Genomic DNA, 22,835 nt, shown 5'->3' on the forward strand with positions numbered 1-22,835 from the left:
ATGGGTGTGCACCACCAAGTCCAGCTTGTGTTGTCATGCTAATTAGCACAGTTGTGCTAATTTGTTTGTGTTATTTGTGTCTACTCTTCTATGGGAGTTGTGTAGCTCTGAAGTTGTCACAGAAATTCTGTGGGGGGTCCAGTAAAGTATTTACCTAAGGCCCTGGATTCAATGCCTTCAGATATCATATACAAAAAAGGAACAAAACAAATATTTCATGTCCTGCAAAGCCTAAATTATTTACTGACCATCTACAGAAAATTTTGTTGAACCCTGATGCAGTTTACAAATGCAATAGTAGAACAGGATACAAGAAACAAAAAGCTTATACAGTATAGGAGACGATAAGGTTCATTTATCTGTTCATTTTTTTTTTTTTAAACAAGACCCTTTGATGTATCAAATGCTGTGGGATAAACACAATAATAAAATAATCTCAGAAGTTTTCAAAATATAGACTGTACATTTGGCTTTGATGTTGTTTATTAAAATGGTTTGAAACAATTCCTCCTGAATAAATTAAATTTAAATCTTTAAGTTATTGCTTATTTCAATTCTTTTAAAAATATCCAAAATTATAGATTTGTTCTCATTTCTCTCTAGTGAGTATTGATTATTGATAAGTCTTCATTGCCTTCCAAAATAGACTTCTTTGAGGCAGTATCTCTGTGTGTTTTCGTTGATGCTTTCATTGTGGTATTCATTGTGACATATTCTCAACTTATAGAAAACTTGCTTGAGTAGTATAAAGAACTCCCATATACATTTTTCTTTTCTCCTTTATTAAAGGCACTTTGTTCCATCTACTTAATAATTATCTTGCTTTCTCACTCTTTATTTCACTGCCCCCCTGTACTATGGTCATAAATATCTACAGCTTTCTCTAGTTTTCTGACCCACCCAATATCTGGTTCAGCATAAGGAAAGTCCAGGATGTGGGCAGCAGAGGAGAGCAACCATGAAGGCTCATGAAATCTAAAGGTCTAATATATTTTGTCCCTGTAGAATAAAAAATTAGAATTGTACTGCATGGTAATTATTTAAATTATTTTATGTTTAAATTATTTTTATGTGTATAATGGAATGACACCAAATCACAAAGTGCTGGGAAAATCAGAGATGAGGTAAATGCAATGCAATACTTAGTGCTTGAAGGGCTCATTAAAGGCTCACTGTCATTCATCATTTGGTGTCATTGCATGTGACACTTCAAGACAGCTTACATGCAAATACTCCAAGACACTAGGAAACTACACTTGCAAGAAGACTTGACACTATATTGGATCAGGAAAATTCCCCCAAATAAATGGTTTATGTAGATGCTGAGAACTACATGAGGAAAATATTTGTATATTTAAGGGGGGGTGGGGAGCAGAATGGAGAAAGGGAACCAAAATTACTAGTGGCTTCCAAATGGATGGGTGATGTAACAAGGTCAGCCTACAACAGTTGTGAAGAATTTTATATGTATATTTATTATGTATATTTATTGTAGGTAAGGGAGAGGGTGTTTGTTTGGCTTTGTTTGTTTGTTTGTTTTTAAGGAGAGGAACATTTAGTTATTTCATATTTTGTAGTTTTATGGCTCCAAATGTTAGTCAGGTCATTTCTCAAGCTAAACGAATTCTCTTAGAAGCATTAGCAGCTACAATGAAATAATGTGTTACTCTTTTATTCAACATATGTTTTCACGTTAGGTGTTTATAACACTTTACTCAAAAAAAAAACAGTTTATGGATTTGAGATTTGGTGTTCAGGATATTAGGCACATACTAAGTTTTCACCTCACTTTAAGCTTATGACATAGAAGGCAAATTATTTAAATATTTTTAATATGTAAAATGGGATAACATCTATTATCACAATGTGTTGTGAATGTTGAAAATGAAATGCAGCTTCAAATGCTCATCAGACATGCTGTTATTCAATTTGGTCTCATTACTTGTGATATTTCAACTCCCAGCTTATCTTGGTTGGAGACTCTTTATTGCCTTTCACAGAGTAGAGTTGCACAGGTGTAGCAAGATCATGATCATTGTCAAGAAAAATCAATATCACCTTAGAGGGGAGTAAAATGTTTAAAATGTGGGCAATTCATATTTTTCTATATATTTGACATTTGTCTGGCAAATTTTTTTTCTTGTAGACAATGACTTATTTTCTGAAGAATTAATAGCAAACATCAGAATCTAAATGATTACATGCCACTCTCAAATACAATATGTTTTCAATACAGGAATAAGGAACAGGTAGAATAAGACCTATCTTTAAGATGTAGAATGATTTTAAAAAGATAGAAAACAATTTATTTAAATTTGCTTATTAGAACAAAAGGTGTAGCTCTGAGTTTGGTCAAAATGAATAAAGATTAGGATGGCCAAAACTGTATGTGCTAAAATTTGAAAATTTGGTTCTAAATTTACTAGACAAATATTTCTCAAGAAAATTCCATCTCCAAAATTTATCAAGTTTATCTCCACTTCCCATGAATTATACCCTTTCTCTGACATGGTGTAATTCTTAGTTGAAGAAAGAGAAATCTCATGTTTGTAACCCTGTGAAGCCTTTATCCATAGCAATACAGAGTATAGACGAATTTCAGTTGGTTTTTTAGGAATATTTTTCTTGTACTCTTGAAATTCTACATAAAGTGGTTTTTTTTTGCATCTTTAATCTTACTTGTCAGAAAATGTAATTAATTAATTTTAAAATTTATATCTTGATTTTTTAGCTGTTTTTCAATGGGCAAAAATGAGAACTAGATTCAACATCAGTCTTTGTACAATTTCAGACTTATGGGATTGGATGAAATTCAATCCGATTTTGGGGAAAGGATATGTATAAATAAGCATGCATTCAATTTAATTTCAACCTACATTTTATATAGGGAGTTTTTTTTTATTATTTCAGCTCACAATCTTTGAGCCATTTTTCTAAAATCATACTTACATCTGTTCTGCTATTAAATGTATATATAGCAAGTCTAAACCAAATAGATTAGAGACAAATATGGAGAGATGGTAACATCACTTAATAATGTGTTACAATAGAGAAGAAGTTAAAGACTTTGGTTACTTTGGTTTAATTCACAAAATTTTTCATTTCTTCATTTGGACTGATGTAGAATTGTAGGTGAGTTGGCTACTCTCATCAAGACTAGCAAGCAGGGCATGTTGTATCCATTCCTGTCCAACTGCAGTACCATGGGACCATCATGGTACAATAAACATATTGCATTATTTTCACTTGGGGTAGTATATATGGATTTGTTTGATGCTCACAATATTCTATGGAGTTCTGAGGAATTTGTTGCTCGTGTACATTCTAAGCCTTTTCCTGTGGAATTTATTGTATAGAGAGGAGGAAACAATTTGGAGTTTACCCAGTTACACTGGCTATATAATGAATAAAATATGCTTCTGGCCTGAGGATTTTTACCCATGTGGATGGTGAGATAGGCCTTAAAACAAGTCACACTCAATGGAGGAAAGGACATGGGAAATTAAAGCAGGAAGATATAAACTCTGGCCACCTGAAAGTAGTAGGACTAAGATTAGGTGAATCCAGACGCAGATCGATAAACATCCATGGATCACAGGAGCAAAGGAGGAATTCCAGAGGAAGTCAAAAGCCCTATGCTGTGACCTGTTATCCATGTGCTGGGGAAGACTGGGACCTTCCTGTAAAGTAGAATCAGTATTGCATGTGTGGGATACATACAGACACAGTAAGAGGAGTAATTCATGAATGTGTCAATGTTTTCTCTAAGGTTGGTCAAAGGATTGGGTGAAGTATACAAAATGTTAATTTGAAGTAGGGCCATTTGTATAATTAGTCTTAGAAACGACTATAAAGATATTACTATCAGAGCAGAGATAAAGGTTATTTAAGTGTCTTAAATTATAAGTATTTTGCAATCAATTTTGATTTCCTCCCTTTCAAATATGCCTTGCATAGTGTTGGCTTGGAAGAGAGTGGAGTCCTCTCTATCTGACCAGTTTAGGGAGTGGTGTAAAAGACGAAGCAATTCAACCCTGGTTCTCCAACTTCTTAAATTCCTTACACAACACGTAAAATACTAACATCTTATTCATGATTTTTGCAAACCATCAGGTCACTTCTTTGAAGAGATGTTAAACTCTAAAGAATAACCCTAGACTTTGCACTTTGTTTACAACTGCACAAAAGATTCTTTTGACCTGAAGTGGCTTAGGCTAAGTACTTTTGCACAAGTGCTAACTAAATTTGTTGTCTCTGAAACCCCACACTGTAGTTAACACCAAGAATTCTAAATAGGCTGTACATATAAATATTTAAGGCTTATAATGAGTGGTACCAATATTCTCACAGAAAGATCTCCTTCCATATCTACTCCAGAGCATAATGGATTATGCCTGTGTATGTGATCTGAAGTTTGCTCTAGATTCTAGCACTTTCATGAAGAGGGTGTGCTGTTCCACAAAAATAACAACAAATAAATCAAATAAATGAATTACAGCAGCAAAATATTTGGAAGCATAACAGACTCATCATGCTCAGAATGTAAGATGTCAGGAAACACAGGATTTGGGTTTGAGGTGGCTTTTTTTTCTGGGTCTCTCCCAGCCTCGAGGAACAGTCTGGTGAACATGGGGGAAGGAGAAAACAAGGAGCATTCTTGTGTCTCTGACTTGACTACTAATACCACTTTGTTCTGATTTTTTTTTTCCTTTTTGGCATTTTAGGTTGGAAAGAGGAGAACCCCACATGTTTTCCCATCTCTTCCAAACCATCCCAGCACAAGAGCTTGCCTTCCATTAATGCATGATGAAACAGTCTTTCCCTGTTATGCTGGAAAGCTAACACATGTAAGACCTGCAATAAGATAGATTAATTACAACCTACAACTTCAAATATCTTTAAGAGAATATGCTACAACAAAATATTACATTTTTCCTATAAATATATATAACTATTATTCTTATAATAAACAAACTCAGTGAAAATAACACTATCCTTTGGGAAGGTAATTAAGACACATGTTTCAAGAAATGTCAAAATGTTCCCACTTTTTTTTTTTTCAATGCTGGAGATGCAATCTGGGGCCTCACATCAGCTAGGCAAGGGAACACTGAGATACATCCCCAACTCTAAAACATTGATTCATTTTTGCTCTGCAATTATATTCTTGTGAAATAGTCATAGGGGAAGTTCTTTTAAACATACAAATTAACATAACAAATTTTTTCTAAATATATAATCTTATAAGTGCATAAGGATGTTCATTTTATCTTTGTTTTTAAGAGTGAAATGTTATAAATAGCCTGCCCCCTTACTATCATGTGCTGGCAGATACATTTTGTGTATTCATGTTGCAAAAATCTTACACAACCATCACCAATGCTAATTATGGAGAAAAAGTATCCTTAAAATTTTCATGACATGCCAAGGCCAATTAGCATATGATGTGGTTTCAAAGTTTAATACAAATATGTACATTCTATGCATATGTAGACAGATAAAATGAGATAAACAAACATTTACAAAGATATGCTAAAATGAAAGCATCTTAGGCTTTTCATTTTTTTTAAATTTTATATTCACCTTTGAAAAGTTAATTTTAAAATGAAGTAAAATGGATCTCAGAGCATAAGAAAGCCTTTGATGATGACTAAATTAAAATGTTGGCATTCTAATTATCTGTGGTTAATGATATAAAGTCTATCCTCAAATTAAATAGCCTCCTGTGAGAACTGACAGGTAGAAGCAAGATTTTATTGTATGTGTGTCCAGTGACAAATCTCACAATAATAATGTGTGACCAAGAAAGGCAGAATGTGACAGAGGAAAACTGAGAGCACCAGTATAATTGGGTTCCTGCTGTATGCTTGGCACATGTGTGGCCTTGTGCTTGGTCTCCTGCATGTACTCTCTGGGTTAACTACTCTGGTGCTCAGCGATGAAGCACTTTGCAGAGTGATCATGAATCTGCCACATATCCCTTCCTCATTTTCCTCCTTCTGTGAAATATAGGAATGAGCTCAATGATTTAAGAGATTATTTCAGCTCTTAACTCTATTTGATACTAGTATGTCCCTGGACATAATTCTGAAAGGTTTTAGTGGGATCCATGATAAAGCATATGTTTGACAGAAAAAGAATGTCAGCTAACTGGAGGTCTTGGGCTTGTCCTAATGCTAGGGAAGAGTGACCATCTGCATCAGTGTGTGCAGAGGAGTGCTATATGTAGACAAGGCCAGATGAGACAGAGGGAGATGGACAAACCCTGGGGTGGCAGGATGTGACCTAAAGTCTCAGCAACTCCACTGAGTGATCTCAAGCAATTTACTGATTTAAGCATTGACTTCTAACACCCCACCTGAAAGAGTGTTTAATAATAGATATGCCATCTTTTCTTACTGGCTTCCTAAATAAAGCAACATACCTGTAAAATACTTTAAAATGTGACAACAGTTAACAGAGTGCTAAGTACACAATAGTTGCTTAACAAAAATTAGTTATAAATGCAAGAAATTTGTATATTAAAACCAAATTTTGTTATAGTGGGACCACTACTTGTCGTTCACAGTTGAAATCTTCCAAAAATATGATCATTTCAGGAAAAAAAAAATTCACGATGGGTATTGGAGTCTTGAAAACATCACTAAACTTTGACCTAGCAATCCTGTTTTCTGGGATCAAGACTATGAAAAATACACTAGGAAAATAAGCATAACAAAATTGTATTCACAATAAAGAAAATTTAAAAGCTAGATAAATGCTCACCATGGCAAATTAAATATACTACAGTGTAATAGCCTAGTAATTTTTTTAAAATAATCCTAGTAATTAAAATATTTGCAAAGGCATTAGAAATAAAGGAAAGGGGAAAGAAAAGATAGGATAATATAAAGAGCCAATAAAATATAAATTAATAGACGAACAAAAGAAGACTAGTAGAATAGAGGAAGGCGAATGGGTGAGGGGAGGATGAGAGACAAGCGAGAAAAAGGGAAGAGAAAAACATGATTATTAACTAAAATCAATTTCCATGCATGTATGAGATTATTGGGATGAACTCAACTATTCAGTATAAATATACAGCTTTAATAAGAACATCTTAATGTGATTGTATTAAAAAGTGAAGCCTTTGGGAAGTGATAAATGGAATGAGGGCTTTTTAAAAGAGACCCCAGAAGCCTCCCTTGCCTTCCACCAGGTGAAGACATAGTGAGAAGATAACAATACATGATCCACTAAGGGGGCCTTCACCAGAAACTGAATATGTGCCTTGATTTTGGACTTCCCATCCTCCTTATCTGAGAGGAATAAATTTCAGTTGTTTATAAGTGAAGAAGGAGGAGGAGGAGAAGAAATACTTCTTTGTATTTTATGAAGAAAGTCAAGATGCAAAAGCTAATATGAAAATTTATGTGTACAACTGTTAGAAATTATAAATATGGAATCTGGAAGCATTTGTTTTTAAGTTATGGGATTTTTCTAGTTTACTGATTTTTTCCCACATTATCTGTCATCATTAAGACATCATATAATCAGAAAAATAATTTGGCAATGAATGTGAAATGACCAATTATTAACCAGTTACCAGAATGGGGGAGAGGCAGTAGATAATCAAAGTGGTGTAACAGAAAATCATAGTTCATATTATTTGTGTGTTCTAAAAGCATCACATGTCCCTACTATATTTAAGACATTTTGAGCACAGATTGACTGATTAGCTTTTATTTTTTTATTTGGATTATGTTTCTTAAGAAAGATAGACAGCAAGAGATTAAAATTCAAAAGACAAGCTGAAGTACATTAAGATCTAAGACATATAATGTCAGTTTCAAGCAGTGTTTTTCTGAAAATGTGAAGAAACTGGAAAAGAGAGTGTTACAAAAAATAACATTGCTTGTTTAAAAAAATCTGAAACTACCACAGTATGAGTTAAGAAATAAGAAAAGGAATGAGACATAATTTCTGCATAAAAAAACAAAAATAAGAATAAAATACCCTCCACCTCCACCTGCAAGTGTCATTTCTGCTGGTTCTTTTAATCAATCTTTGATAATGTGGTCACCGTGTTGTAATCTAAGGTGAGATATCCTTGTCATTTTTTGGAGTAGAAGGAGGTTTCCGTTCATGTTAATCAGCTTTTCATTACTGTGATGAAACTATCTGAGACAAATTAACTTAAAGGAGACAGATGACTTAAAGGAGGAAAGATTTGTTTTGGTTCATGGTCTCAGAAGTTTCAGTCCATGGTTGGCCAGCTCCATTGTTTTGTGCCTGAGGTGAGGCAGGACTTCATGGTTGAAGGTCATGGCAGACAAAAGCTGCTCAGCTCCTGGCAGCCAGAAAGCAGAGGGTGGCGGTGCAGGTCAGGGACAAGGAACAGAAATACCCTTTCTGGGTGTGCCCCAGTGATCTCCTTTCTCTAACTCTGCCCCACTTCCTAAAGTTTCTATCACTTCCTAATACTGCCGTCAAATTAATAATCCATCAGTGAATTAGTTCAAGGATGAGGTTCAAAAGCCCCACCTCTGAGCACTGTTGCCTTGGTGACCTTCAATGCACCAGACTTTGAGGGATATTCTAGGCCCAAGGCATAATACCCTTATTTTACAAGTTGACATTCTAAACTTCTCTGGAATATGTGTTGAATTAAAGTGACTTCCTAAGGACAACATGGTGCCCCAGACTTGGAACATTTTAATTCAGACAACCATTCTCTGCAGAGTGCAAAATCTGAACCTTCAGAGGGACTCAAGCTGGTTTAATTGCTTTGAGTTTACAGATTGTATTCATCATTTTAGCTCCATTATGGGTAAGAATGGAAAGAAATAAGATGTAATGCTTTGAGATCAATAGGACTTTATTGAAATGGCCAGCTCTGATAAAGGCTACTGTATAATTTGGAAAAACTTGCATGACTTTCTTGTGTCTGATATCCTCATGAGTCAAGTGATGTGACTGGATTACATGAGTTAACACATGCAACCCTGTTGGGTACAGAGTGAGTACTCAATACATAAATGCTCGTCTTTAAAGGATACTTTAAAATACTTTAGTACATTTAATAAGCAAAATTAAATGAAACAAAGTATTTTTAAACATGAAGTATCTTTTAAAGTTAAATATATTCACAACAGAGTAATGACTAAGAAAGCTGAGGGAAGAAACTAAAAACTTCTAGACTTTTCACACTATTTTATCTTCTCTATAGGTAAAATGTGTGGATGTTTTTCTTCCCAGTTTAAAACTAATTTCTCTGCTTCTTTGTTGGTTCACTTTGATTTTTAGAAACTCTGAGGACTCTTTTTTTCTTTTCCCTTTAAATTAAATCCTCTTCCTCAGATTATAAATAAAATCAATAATTTAGAATCTTAAACATATATTTCCTACACCCTGACACACATAAAATTATCCTAGACTTTGTCTTGTCCTTCAAAGCAGAAAAGAAAAAATTTCCCTAGGTTTATTGTATGGATTTTCTTTACTTCCTATTCACAAGTAAACTCATGGCAAGTTATTAAAATAGCTGTAAATATGGCCATGATTTCTCTGGGATGGTAAAACCACTGAACACCACTAACTCTCAGGATGCTTGGTTCTCATTAACCTCATAAGTAATTGATACTTTACCAATTCTTTCTTCCTTTCTCTCTTTTTTTTTAGCTCTCTTTGCCTTCTATGGAGTGTTCATTCCCTTCTGCTTTGCTGATAGCTTCTTTATAGAGTACATTTTTTTTTTTCTGCTATTGAGTCAGTACAGTTTGGAGTTTCCCAGGGCTCAATTTTAGCTGTTTTATTTTTCACTGAATAGTCATTCCCTGGGCGAATTCTTATACTCCCAAGGTTTCAATGATGAAAATTACATCTTATTGCAAGACAGCCCCTCCCAGCTCCCAACCCACATGCTCAGCCTTTGCAATATCTCCACCTGAATGCCATAGGAAGAACACAGACAGCATGTCCCTGATACCCTCATTCAGTGTTGGCTCCTTCAGGAAACAGCAATACCTTCCACTGAGCTTTTAAATCTAGAATCTGCTTCCACCCACATCCCATAGGTCCTGATCCCTGTACATTTCAAATAGCTTGCTCTGACCCACCCTGATAATTTACAAGATCTATTTTAGATAGTCTCCTAAGTAGATGACTTGATCCCTTGCCAGGGACTTTTGTTACACTGCAGCCAGAGTGATCTATTAAAGACACAATTCTGAACTTTTAATTACCCTAGTAAAGAGTTTTAAATGATTTTCCTTCACTGTCATGAAAAATTCAAATCTTCAACATGGCTTTGCAGGCCACAAATGAGCTGACCCTCCTTCTATCTCTGGTATATTTGTTGTTCCATCCCCAACTTCTCTTTTGCATCATGATTTGGATGGTTGCATCCTCCTTTGTATGGCTTTCTTATATAGTCTTCTCTTGTGACTAGAAGAACTTTTCTTTTTATTTTAGTTTGTCTGTTGTCAGCTTATGTTTCAATGTTCCACTTAGGTAAGCTAGTCCAATCTCCCCTAATCAGTGCCCTTCTCCTGTGTGTGTGTGTGTGTGTGTGTGTGTGTGTGTGTTCAGCACTTATGCTTGCAATTATTTAATCTTTTTTTAAGAAATATGCATTTTCTCTCTTGACTGAGGTACCACTGAATAAGGATCTTATTTATCCTTTTTGTCAGTATATCTTCAATCTCTGGGACAGCGCTCGCCACAATGTTGGCTCTCAAGAAACGGTTATTGACTTATTGAGGAACACACTGGTTTACTCATTTTTAAAATCAATGGAAAATAAATTAAAAATAGAGACAAGGAGAACAAAATGAAACAATTGAACCATCAGTCTATTTTTTTTTCCATAGTGGAAACCACAAGGGATCAGGAGAAAATTTTCTTGCTCTTCTCACAGGACTTTTCCTCCTTTTCCGGTGAGAGAAGGTTAGGAGAAATCCTGCCAGGCTGGATTAAGGCTGAAGGAAAATGAAGCCTGGTGCAGGTCACTCACCAGGCCTCTGGCCAGGTCTCAAACCAGGCAGTAAAAAGGATCCCTAAGACTTTCCTTTTTGATCTGGCATGTTGTTAGGATGCTGATTATGATTTGAACTCCAGGGAAGGACAGGAAATAAGAGCTCACATTTGCAAAGGATTTCCTCTAGTTAAATAAACCCCCTAGGTAAGAAGCAATTAGGTAATAATAGAAACGCTTGTCACTAGCATTAATTAACAACTGGGTACTAGGGCACTATTCTAAGTCATTGTATGCATAATCTCTTTTATGCTTCACAGAAATTTTATTGAATAGATATTTTCATATTCCTTTATGGACACTAAGTCCTGAGGAATTAATTGGCTTTCCCAGGAACTTGAAGTTTAAAGGTACTAAGATCTCCATTCTAATCCAGGAATTCTGCATGCTGAACTGGGCTCTGGGACACTCTGGGCAGTGCTTTATAGACTCAAAATAGTCTTCCTACTTGGGTTTTATATGAAGTTAGCAGGATAAATCCTGATGAAAATATTTTCCTTTAAATTTCCCCCATTTCCATAACCTGATCCTTTCATTGTTTTCTCTTCTGCAAATAGGAAAATCCTCAAGCATTTGTTTTTTTTTTAATGTTGCAAACATGTAAAAAATCAAGTGTGTCCATTCAACTTTATAAAAAATGAGTGTACTACGTTAGTTCCAAATGCAATTACCTATGGTTTTGACACAATCATATTTCTTTTCTAAATTTTTCAAAGATGCACATATTTCAGAAGGTTGTAATTTATTCTTGGATTTGCACTGGGAGAAATCAGGCTTCACAGTCAGTAAAAACTAAGGCACATGGATGCTCCTAACTGGGGGATAAGAATTACTTGGTAGGTAACATCAGAAAGGGCTAAATGGATTTTTGATTAAATTTTCAAAATGCTTGCTCATGTGGATAAAGTAGAGAGATTTTTAGCCTCAGAGGTAAATCTTTTTACACATCAAAGTGTTAAAAACTAAAGGCCTATTAATGCACTTTCTTCTGTTATGGTATGATGTAATTTAGGGTGTCAGAAGTAACCCATGGTCTGAAATATCTCCACGTTAGTCTGCACAAGGTGTTCAAAATTCCAATAATTTCAACAAAATCCTTCTTTCCAGTTTAGGTAATATCCCTAGATAAAATGTTTGAAGAAATAAGTTTGTGTCAAAAGTAGTCATCAACACATTGATACCCATTGGTTTTCAGATATTGTCTGGCAAGAGTTGAGAATGGTTTTAAGAGGCAAGATGAGCAGGTACGAGTGCTTTAATCATATGTGATGGGCGGTTTAGATGAGGCAAAGTCCAGAACTGGGCTAAGGAATAACTTGAGAATGGGGAAGAGAAAGAAAAGGAGTTTGGGCAACCTTTAAAATAAGCTTTTTTGGTTTCTCGAGTTTGTCTAGCAGTGATCACGTCCTGGAAAAGCATCCTGTTGCATTATGGTATCTTCTAAGGGGCTTTGGAAAAATCCCGAAGCCGGTGATGTTTCTATCTGCAACCCAGACATGATTTTGCTTTAGAAACAAAGGCAGATGTGGACAGCTATCAGAGATGGACAAGATTGTTAGGCTCATGAACCCACAGTGTCCTGAATTTGATTGTCCCTAAGCAACACGTTGGGGACATCCATGTTCTCTAAGAACTCAGACTTGAGTCCATCTGAGGTGGGTCCTAGCAATCTGTATTATTATTGACAAATCTCTCATATCATTTTCATAATCAGTCACATTCATAGAACCCTGGTCATTCAACAGATCAGAACAGTTGAAAGAAAAGAAGGCACTTGCCCAAAATAACACGGTTATGAGATTCTTGCTGAGTTAAAAAATCTCAAACTCTCAATTCCAAATGCATGTTCTGTCAGCTGCACGAAGCCCTCCCCAGCTGTGCTTTGATTTATCTTGATATAAAACTGGCCGAATGTCTTTTTCCTCTTTCCTTCACTGTGATTTTTACCATCAGCGACAACTCCAGATAAATCAGATGAGAAGGGTGGGGAGTAAAGATGTGATTGCCCTGGTGTTAACCTTTTAATTAAATCAATTGCTTGTGCCTCTAATAAAGGGAGTGTTTAAATGGAAAACAGAAGAGACTCAGAAGATGACATACGAAATGCCCTCATTTATGGGCAATGCAGAAGGCAGCAATGCCTGGAAGCCCGCATTCTTCCATTTGAATGGAGGAGGACTCTAGAGATTAGAATTCTGCAGAGCCCTGAGTTGTTAGAAACAATACTTCAGGGCCACAGATGCTCTGCAGTGGCTCCACTCAGCCGGAGGAGGAGAAGGAGGAGGAGGAGGAGGAGGGGTGAGGCCATCCCCAGAGATCACCTATTAGCAGGTTGGAGAACGCCCAGGAAAGCAGGCTGCCTTGTTATTAATGGCAAATGAACTGTGGATGATGCTGTCAGTCAGCGTCTCTCCATCGGCCCAAGTTCTCCATTCCACATCTTTCGCATATGGTGTTGTTTTTGGAATTACACTCAGGCTGGGTTTGAAGTCGGCTTCCCCGGTTCTCAAAAATGGCTGGTAGCCAAAGTGCTTTTGTATTGAGAACTAATTGGGGATGAGGAGAGGTGATGCGGTTAGCTCTGGAGATAGGGCAAAGGAAAATGTCTAGAGAATCTATTTTTAGTTACCTTGGCGCCTCAATTGGCCACTCGGAGAGGGAGTTGCTCAGAGCCGTCAATAAGTGGATCCCTGATGTACCACACCTGAACCCTAATGAGTGCTTGCCATTACACACTGTCACAGCAATGGCCTATTTCTCACCACTGTCTATTCAGGTCTCTTTGCCTACTCTACATACACTTTTTTTGTGTGTCAAAATGCAACATGGCACCGCTTGCCCTATGACAGGCTTGAGCTTGAATACCAGTTTCCTCATGTTAGAGGTATGACATATGGATTTAGTGGGCTTTCCCTGGGTTTTTGTGTTCTATTATCAATTGAGGACAATAATTTTTCTCTTCATTTTTTATAAGTAAGAATTCATTTAAATTAATGTCACCATCTAGCAGATGAAATTGTTAGATTATATGTTCCTTGAGGACATAATCCCACCCTCCATTAGTCCTTGTTGTAACCCCAGAACTCTCCAGGGAACTTGTTTTGGAAAAGAAGTGATATATGTATTTGAGTGAATGGATGGACTTACCATTAAAAATGGCACAGGGCAAATTTAAATTCCTCACAAATACACCTATTCTCAATTCCTTAATGCAACCTGTCTGATAATCCACACTGATTACCTTGTACTCAGAATTTTGTGCACACTTTATGACTCTAACATCTATTCAACTAATATTTTTACTTATTTTATTTGCAAGTTTTTTGACCACAATCTGTATGCCCAATCCTGTATGATTTCTGAGAGACTTAACATATTTAAAACCCAATCCATGCCCTCCAAAGGTAAAAGTGTATACAGATTTACACACAAAAAAATATAGTCATATGGTATACAATGACATTTTGGCCAATGAGGAATCAAATATGTAAATGACTTTGTGTCCCACAAGATCATATCCTCCAGAGATGTCATAGCTTCCTTACTTTGTCTAAGTACACTCCTTAAAGTTTACATAATGCTGAAATCACCTAACAATGCACTTCTCAAAATGGATTCTTCTTCTTAAGTGATGAGTGACTATCCTAATTTAAGTGTGATATGTTTGGATAGGGGAAGGAATAGACAACAGGGAAACATTAGAATAGAGGCACTTAAGACACATGAGTGACACAGGATGTCTTCTAGAACATTCAATACTACCAAAATATGCTACATACAAGGCTTCCAGGTATGTTTCAACATGTGTGTATGAGTATATGCCTATGTATGTGTATATGTCTTAAATATTGATGTTTTTATAAATAAATATCATTTACATTTTCATAGAACTCAGTAAAATCTGGGACAGAGAGATATTATATGGTTTTAGCTGATAATTTCTTCAGCTGTCACCTTTATTTTTAAGGTATTCTTACACTATCAAAAGAATGATTCAGAAGCTAAAGAGTTCTTTATTATGTATAATATAGTAAAGAATATATTTATAGAGAGAATTTAGTAAAGAACTCTCTCTCTCTATGCACACACACACACACACAAACACACACACACCACATATATATACATATATATGTAGGATTTAGTAAATCTTGCAGAAGTTAGGCAACATTTCTTGCTGGTAGGCTATTTCTTTAATTAATAAAGAAAAGGACAAATTTCACACTACTGTAGGGCTATCCTCCCAGCAGGATATTTGTATCCCAGGAAGCTAACCCACCAAATGGGGCTACATAGACATCACACATGGAGTTTCTCTTTTGAATTGTGCTGGGAAAATGGACATAGCTTGGAAGACACATTATTAGACTTAATTGCATCCCATCCTACCTCCCCTAGCAACTGCACACAGTGCAGACTCAAATAATTTTTGATTAACCTGTATTTGATTTTGAAGTGTAACTTGGTATTATGAGCTCTCAGCTCAAGCTGAATCCATACCAAACTCCCTCAGCAGATTTCTTAATAAAAACGCAAGGCCCTTGCAGTGTTTCTATGCTTCACCATATACCCTGTAGTTGTAATTCAACCTTTGAGATGTTCTCTTCCTGACAGCTGATGTCAGAGTTTCTTGGAATGTAGTCTATCTATCTTGAGCAATAGAAATATCCAAGAGCTGAGGCTGGAATACGGTTTTTCTACATTTAGAATTTAAGACAGATGAGATTGTGAAATACTGTGGAAAAAAACCTAGTATAACTTTTAATTAACTCCCCTCCCTCTAATGATAGAGATGAAAGACAGTGCTCTGAACCTCATACACAGAAGGTGCTAAGTAAATGTGAAATGTACGAAAGTTCTTGTGCATATATTTTAGACAAACATTTTAGTGGGCAAAGTATATGATTTCTAAACTCCAAGTAATATATCATTTATTACCCTGGAGGCTTGGGAGTGATTTGTTCAGCTCTTTAGATACAAAAATAAGGAAAGTTATAGTGACCACATGCACGAAACACACACACAGGAAATAGAGGTTGACATCTATTTTGGGCAAGAAATTTGACAAAATATTGGCTAGAGAAATTCCTGCCACATCATTGACTGTCTTGAGCACAGGGTGAAAGGATTTATTGACTTCTTACTGTGATTCCAGCATGCTGTAAGGCACACCTCATGCATACATCATACCCCTAAATATCCCTACAAGATTCACTGATGTGTCTCCCTTCTTTTGCCAGGAAAGATGAAGCTTAGAGAATATAAAAAGCATTACTTCATTTACCAAGTTAAGAAATGGCAGAACTTGGATTTGAATTCAGATCTGAGTCAATGTGTGTATTTTTAACAAAACATCCATTTAAGCCATTTAAGTCCTTAAGCAAAGGTTCATCTGTTGCTAGGCAAAGCTCAGATATTAAAAATACTTGTTTTTATCATTTTTAATTTTTCTTAACTTTGCTTTTGCTATTTGAGTCTTTTTTCCCTGTGTTTTTCTGCTCCCTAAAGACCATATTGCTGGCTACTGCTGCTGATAAGTACATTTACCAGTAACTAATGCTGTCCAAAGAGCACTCCAGCCCAAAGAGGTTGGGATTTTAATATAGTTTGAAAATTGCTTTCAAGATATAAAATTCCTCCTCAACATACAATGAGCTACCTACAAACCCGTTGTAAGGTGAAAGCATCCTAAGTTGAAAAACACATTTAATACACTGGATGTGCTACTTGTTACAGTTCACTTAACTGAAGTTCAATGTGCCTACAGTTAGGCAAATCATCTAACACAAAGCCTATTTTATCATAAAATGATGACTACATCATGTTATTTATTGGATATATGTATCCAAAAAAAGAAAAGAAAAAACCTCTGGCAACACATACTGCACAGTGGCACAGTGCCAGTTGTGTCTTTCCTGGTCACATGCCTGATTTGGAACGGCAGGGAGCTGTAACCATCCAGCATAATGAGAAAGAGGATCATATTGCGGATCACTGGCAGCTGGGGGGTGGGGGTGGAGGGGAGTTACAATTCAAAATTTGAAGTATATATTCTGTGTGAACTTTCTATGTAAACTCATAAAAGCACATCCATGTAATATATAATGTTATTATATAATAATGTTCTGTGATGTATAATATAACCATACATAATATGTATGATCAGAAGTGGAAATATCTAAGTTGGGAATTACTTTTGTTGTCAAAGGCTCAAAGGTACATAACAGAATGAGTCTGAATCTTGAAGAAGGGAAAGAAGGAATTATTTTCATGGCAGGGGTCCTCAAAACACATTCAGCTAGATACCTTCCAGAGACTGAGACAATGAAAGACTATTACAAGAGGCTCATCTGAGGCTAGGGCTGTGGCTCAGAGGCAGAGTGCTTGCCTTGCACATGTGAGGCACTGGGTTCGATCTTCAGCACCACATGAAAATAAAGAAATAAAATAAAGATATATATTTTTTAAAGGCTCATCTGTTTATTCACTACATGGCTATTAGTATAGCTCTGTTCCAGGAGTAACAAAGGCTGTGCATTGTTTTAAAAACTTAGTCTGAAAATGCACATGCTAAGTACTACTTCTATGATGATGATGATGATGTCAACTATGTCTACTGATTCAATGGAGATACTATAACTGTTTTTTTTTTATAAATAAACTATAACTGTTTTTAGTTGGAGAAAATGACATCACATGCAGATAGACTACCACATTCAACAGAAAGGAAATATGAGAGAGCATGGGACATACAGGTAATGTCTAAGCCCCTTGGGCTACTATAGCAAGACATAGGAGACTGGGGTTTTAAACAACAGTTATTGCCCACAGTTCTGAAGGGTGGTAAGTCAACATCAACCAACATGGTGGATGATATGGATATGATTGCAGGGGAGGATCTACATCCTGGTTTGTAGATGGCCACTAACCCCAACATGAGGGCTAACCATAAAGACCTAATTATCTCCTAAAGACCCATCTCTAAATACTATCTTAAGGTTTCAAGATATGAATTTGAGGGGAACAAATATTCAGCTCATTTCAGATAATTACAAAGCATATTGTACAGGTATAGATAAAGGATTTTGAGCAAATAATCAAAGGTAAGAAGGAGCTGTCAAAGGGGCTGTTAGTGTTTGTTTAAGGAAACAGAAATATACAAAGCCTGGAGAATAGGATAACACCAAAGGATATCAAGCAATTATGAAAAAATGCAATGTTTCTATTTAAAGCCATGAGAAATAAAGTTTTTTGTGAGTAATCCCCTGGGAAGAATTTAAGTTCTGTCTTTAAGAGCACCTCACACATTCTAAGTGCTAGGCAACTAATTGCTAACTGAATATAGGAATGTAAATTTTTTTTCTTTCCAAAGTAAGGATAACGCAGAACACTTATAACTGTCAATCTCTCCTCTTACCCTTCGATCTTCCATGCACTGGTAGAAAACACAACCAAAGAGATGAGATTATTGATCACAGATGCTTTCAAAAACAGGAATTTGAGAATGTTTTGCAGTGAGAGACAGTGTCCACCAGGTGGCAACAGCGGTGAATCTGGTCCAACTGGGCTGTCTCCCTATTTATTCTATTGCATCTTAAGTGAAAAATGATTTAAAAAAGAATGATTTCTTACCTAGGAAATTATGATGTTCTCATTTCACACTTGAATCATTTATACTTAGGAGAAGACTTTTGAAAGAGAAGGAAGAGGTTTTTTTTTTTTTTTTTTTTGTGTGTGTGTGTGTGTGTTTTTCCCCCAAGCGTAAAGGAGACAATTTCAGTTAGAGATGATTTTTAATTGAGACTTGAAACAGATACTTTGAAAAGACTTCTGTATCATATGATAAAGAAAATTGGGAAAGGAAAATGTGAATTTCCAATGAAAGTCTAGAACATGATTTTTACAGAAAGACATTTGGTATGCACACATAACTTACTGAACCTTCCACAAGCTCTGAAAATTCTAAAAGGAAAAATAATGATATTCAGATATGGTTATTTATATGCAGAGCTTGTAGTGGAATGGAAGCAAAAAAGATGTGGATTCCAGTCCCACAGATGCTAGAAACTGGCTTTGTTTTCATCTGCTAAAGATTTTTTCCCTTTTATGTACTTTATTTTTCTCATCTTTTATAAAGTGAGACTATTGAATAGCCACTAAAAATAATCATTCTCATTGGATAATCATTAATAAAGAGTTAGATTCTGTACTAAATGATTCATGGAAATATCTCACTTAATTTTCACAACAGCCTCATGAAGCAGGCAGTCATAAAATCCCACACTGGCTTGAGGAACTGGCACCCAAAGCTAAAGTGACATTTTCCAAGGCAAAGGAAAGGTAGATGTAGGAATCAAGGCCTGAATCCAGTTCTGACCAACTAAAAAAATCTTTGCTTCTGTCCACAATGTATAATGCATTTATTTATGATGTCTAAACATCTATTTGCAGTAAGAAAGATAACAGGATATTTTTAGGAGTATTTGGAAAGTGGTAGTATAGCAATTGTAGAAGCTAAAAACAGCTGGAAATAAATTGTTTGCCTTAAATAATTATATGATTTTCTGATTGGTGCTGCAACAAGTCACCACAAACTTTATATTTTAGAACAATACAAATCTATTACTTTGCATTTCTGTATTTGGAAGTCTGAAATGGTCTCTGTGGGTTAAAACCTAGGTAGCAACAGGGCTGTACCCCTTCTGAACGTTTCTAAAGGGATTCATTTCCTTGCTTGCTTCTATCTTCAAGAGCCCTCCTGCTTTCCTTTGTGGTCTTTCCTTTCATCTTCAAAGTGAGCAGCATAGAATCTTCAAAGCTCTCTCTGACTCTGACAAGGACCCTCGGGCCTCCCTCTTCCACTTGGAAGGGCCCTTCTCATTGTGTGGGACCCATCTAGATAATCCAGGATAATCTCAGAATGTTTAACATCTACAAACTCCCTTTTGCTGCGTGAGGTATCTTATTCATAGGTGTTGAAAATTAGGACATGGACATATTTGGTTACTCATTTTGCCATGAAGTCTGGTATATATTGCTTTGTTTTACAGGAATTTTACACTCTGGATTGAATTTTTTTTTTTCGTTCCAACAGTTCTGAGAGGTAATTGACTATGGGATTTTATGAATAGTTAAAATTCACCAGCAAATGGTTCAGCTAGTAAGAGAGTTCTTTATCTTCTCCAGAGCCCCCATACAATACGATCTCTGCAATAAGAATCATGGGGCCTCTTTTACCAGTGCATTCAGTGTGCTGGTATCTTTATGGTTAGTGTTGCTATTTTCAATTTCCCTTAGGGTTTCAGGCCCTCTGATCACCAGCTAAAACTACATTATTCTGCTGGCAAAAGAGAACACCGTTGTCAATCTCCAAAAGGTTGATACCGTCATGCTGTTCTCTAAAGAGACACAAAATTCTATGCAAGATGATATGGTTATGAGCTAAAGATAAATTTGCTTGACATGTTTTGTTTAGATAAACAAAATTGTCTGTGATAAGTGACAGTTCTATTTCTTCTGTTTCAATATATGTCACTTATTGACCTTTATCACATATTGTTTTGTATGATGTTGAATAGAAATTGTGTGAGAGGATATTTTAGCCCTTTTACTTATCTTAAGAGGAAAGCATTCAATCTTTTACCACAAAGAATGTTTGGGTTTGTTATCAAGACCATTTATCAGGTTGTGACAGTTTATTGATATCTTTTGTTTGCTAAGGAATATTTTGGAGTTGTTTTTTTTTTTTTTTTTTTTGGTTTGGTTTTGCTTCTGTTTTTGTTTTTAATCACAAATGTGTATTACATATTGTCAAATACATTGTATGCAGTAATTCATGAAATCATATGAGGGTTTTATTTTCCTATTATAACATGATGTATTTAACTGAGTTTTTGTGAATACTAAACCTGCTTTGTAATTCTTGAATAAAACCCCACCTAGTCACAATGCATCACTTATATTGTGCATTTAGTTTGCTAATATTTTTGTGTCTAAGTACATGAGAGACATTTTTTAGTTTTCTTTCATTATGCTTTCTTGACTGGTTTTGATATTAGAGTATTCCTGAACCTTGTAATGATGTGTAAAGTGAAACTTCCTCTTCTATTTCCATGGAATATTTGTGAATATATTGCTATATATAACCATATACTTTATTATTTGATAGAATTTTCCAGTGAAACCACCTGGAACACCTTCACTATGTGAAGGATTATAAATAGATATTTAATGTCTTTAATAAATAAAAGATTATTTGGAACATTTCTTCTTCAATATGTCATGGTGGTTTGTCTTTCAAAAATTGTTGTATTTCATCTAAATTGTTCAATTTAGGGGCATGGAAGACTCATTTTAATGTCATTTAATGTTCCTAATTTTATTTCTGATATTGTAATTTGTATTTCTCTCATTTTTTGTTTGTTTTATTTTGTGGATTATTATTTTTTGTTTTTTATAAGTATTTAATGCTTTTATTCTTTATTCCTTCTTAATGTCTGCTTTGCTTTAGGTTCATTTTGTTCTTCTTTTTTTAATTTCCTAAAATGGGAATTTATATTTTTATTCATCTCAACATAATAAAATAATGCTGTAATTTTTCCCTCTATGAAATTTAGTTGCATCTCAGAAATTTTAGTATATTTATTTTAAATTTTTATTCAGGTTAAAATATTTTCTAAGCTCCATTAAGACTTACTTTTCATCTAATAGATTATTTACATATGTTAATATACTTCCAAATATTTTGAGAGTTTTCACTTTCTGTTTTTAATTTCTATCTTAATATTATTATTATCAGGCAATACAATTTAAATATGATTTCAAGTCATTTAAACTTACTAAGAATATTTTTATAATCAAGATTAAGGTTTATCTTTGCAAAGATTCCACATACACTTGAAAATAATTTGTGTTTTGATATTGTTATATGGAACGTTCTGGAGGAATGTCAATTAAATTGCATTTGATATTGTTTTTCCATCCTTATGTAGATTTTTTGATATTGTGTCTTTTTGCTTTATTTGTTGGTGAAAGGGTATTGCTTTCTCCAACAAAAGTGTGGATTTTTTTGTTTAATTTTTAGTTTTATAAGTTTTTCTTCATGTGTTTCAAGGTTCTCTTAAGTATATGAATATTTAGGAAATCTTGGTAAATTAACATTTTTATTATTTTATACTTATTAATTTTCCCAGCTCTTCTCCAGGCTCTGAATTATACTTTGTTTATATGTAAAGTAGCTACTTCATGTGGAGATCTGTTAATGTCTGAGATTTTGTCCAATCTGCAAGCTCATAATCAGTTTACTACAATTTTAAGGATGTAGATGGAGGGCACCAAACTCTTGAGTTGGAGACCAAGGACAATTTATGCCTCACAAAAACAATAATATCTAGATTGTCAGCACTTTTTTAAGAGTTTCCTATGTCCCAGGTTCTACAAGGAAACAATAAAGGGATATAATGTTTTATGCATATCAATGGTTGATTATAGGTAAGAAAGACTCAGCTTAGATCACCCTTATCTTTTAAAGACAGTTGTAATCAAGCCAACCTCATACTGAATGAGGAAAACTAAAAGCATCTCCTCTAAAAAAGAATAACAAGACAAGGATATCTGTTCTTACCACTGTTATTCAATATAGTATTGAAATTTTAGCCAGACTAATTAGGCAAAAAGAGGAAATAAAACAGATGCAAATAGGTAAGATAGAAGTCAAACTGTCACAATATGCAGATGATATAATCCTATACTTAGAAGATATAAAGACCTCCACCCAAAGATTTCTAGAACTTATAAATTCAAGCATAGTAGCAGGATACAA

The sequence above is a fragment of the Marmota flaviventris genome, chromosome 11 (genome assembly GCF_047511675.1).
Source record: "Marmota flaviventris isolate mMarFla1 chromosome 11, mMarFla1.hap1, whole genome shotgun sequence".
Classification (NCBI taxonomy): Eukaryota; Metazoa; Chordata; class Mammalia; order Rodentia; family Sciuridae; genus Marmota; species Marmota flaviventris.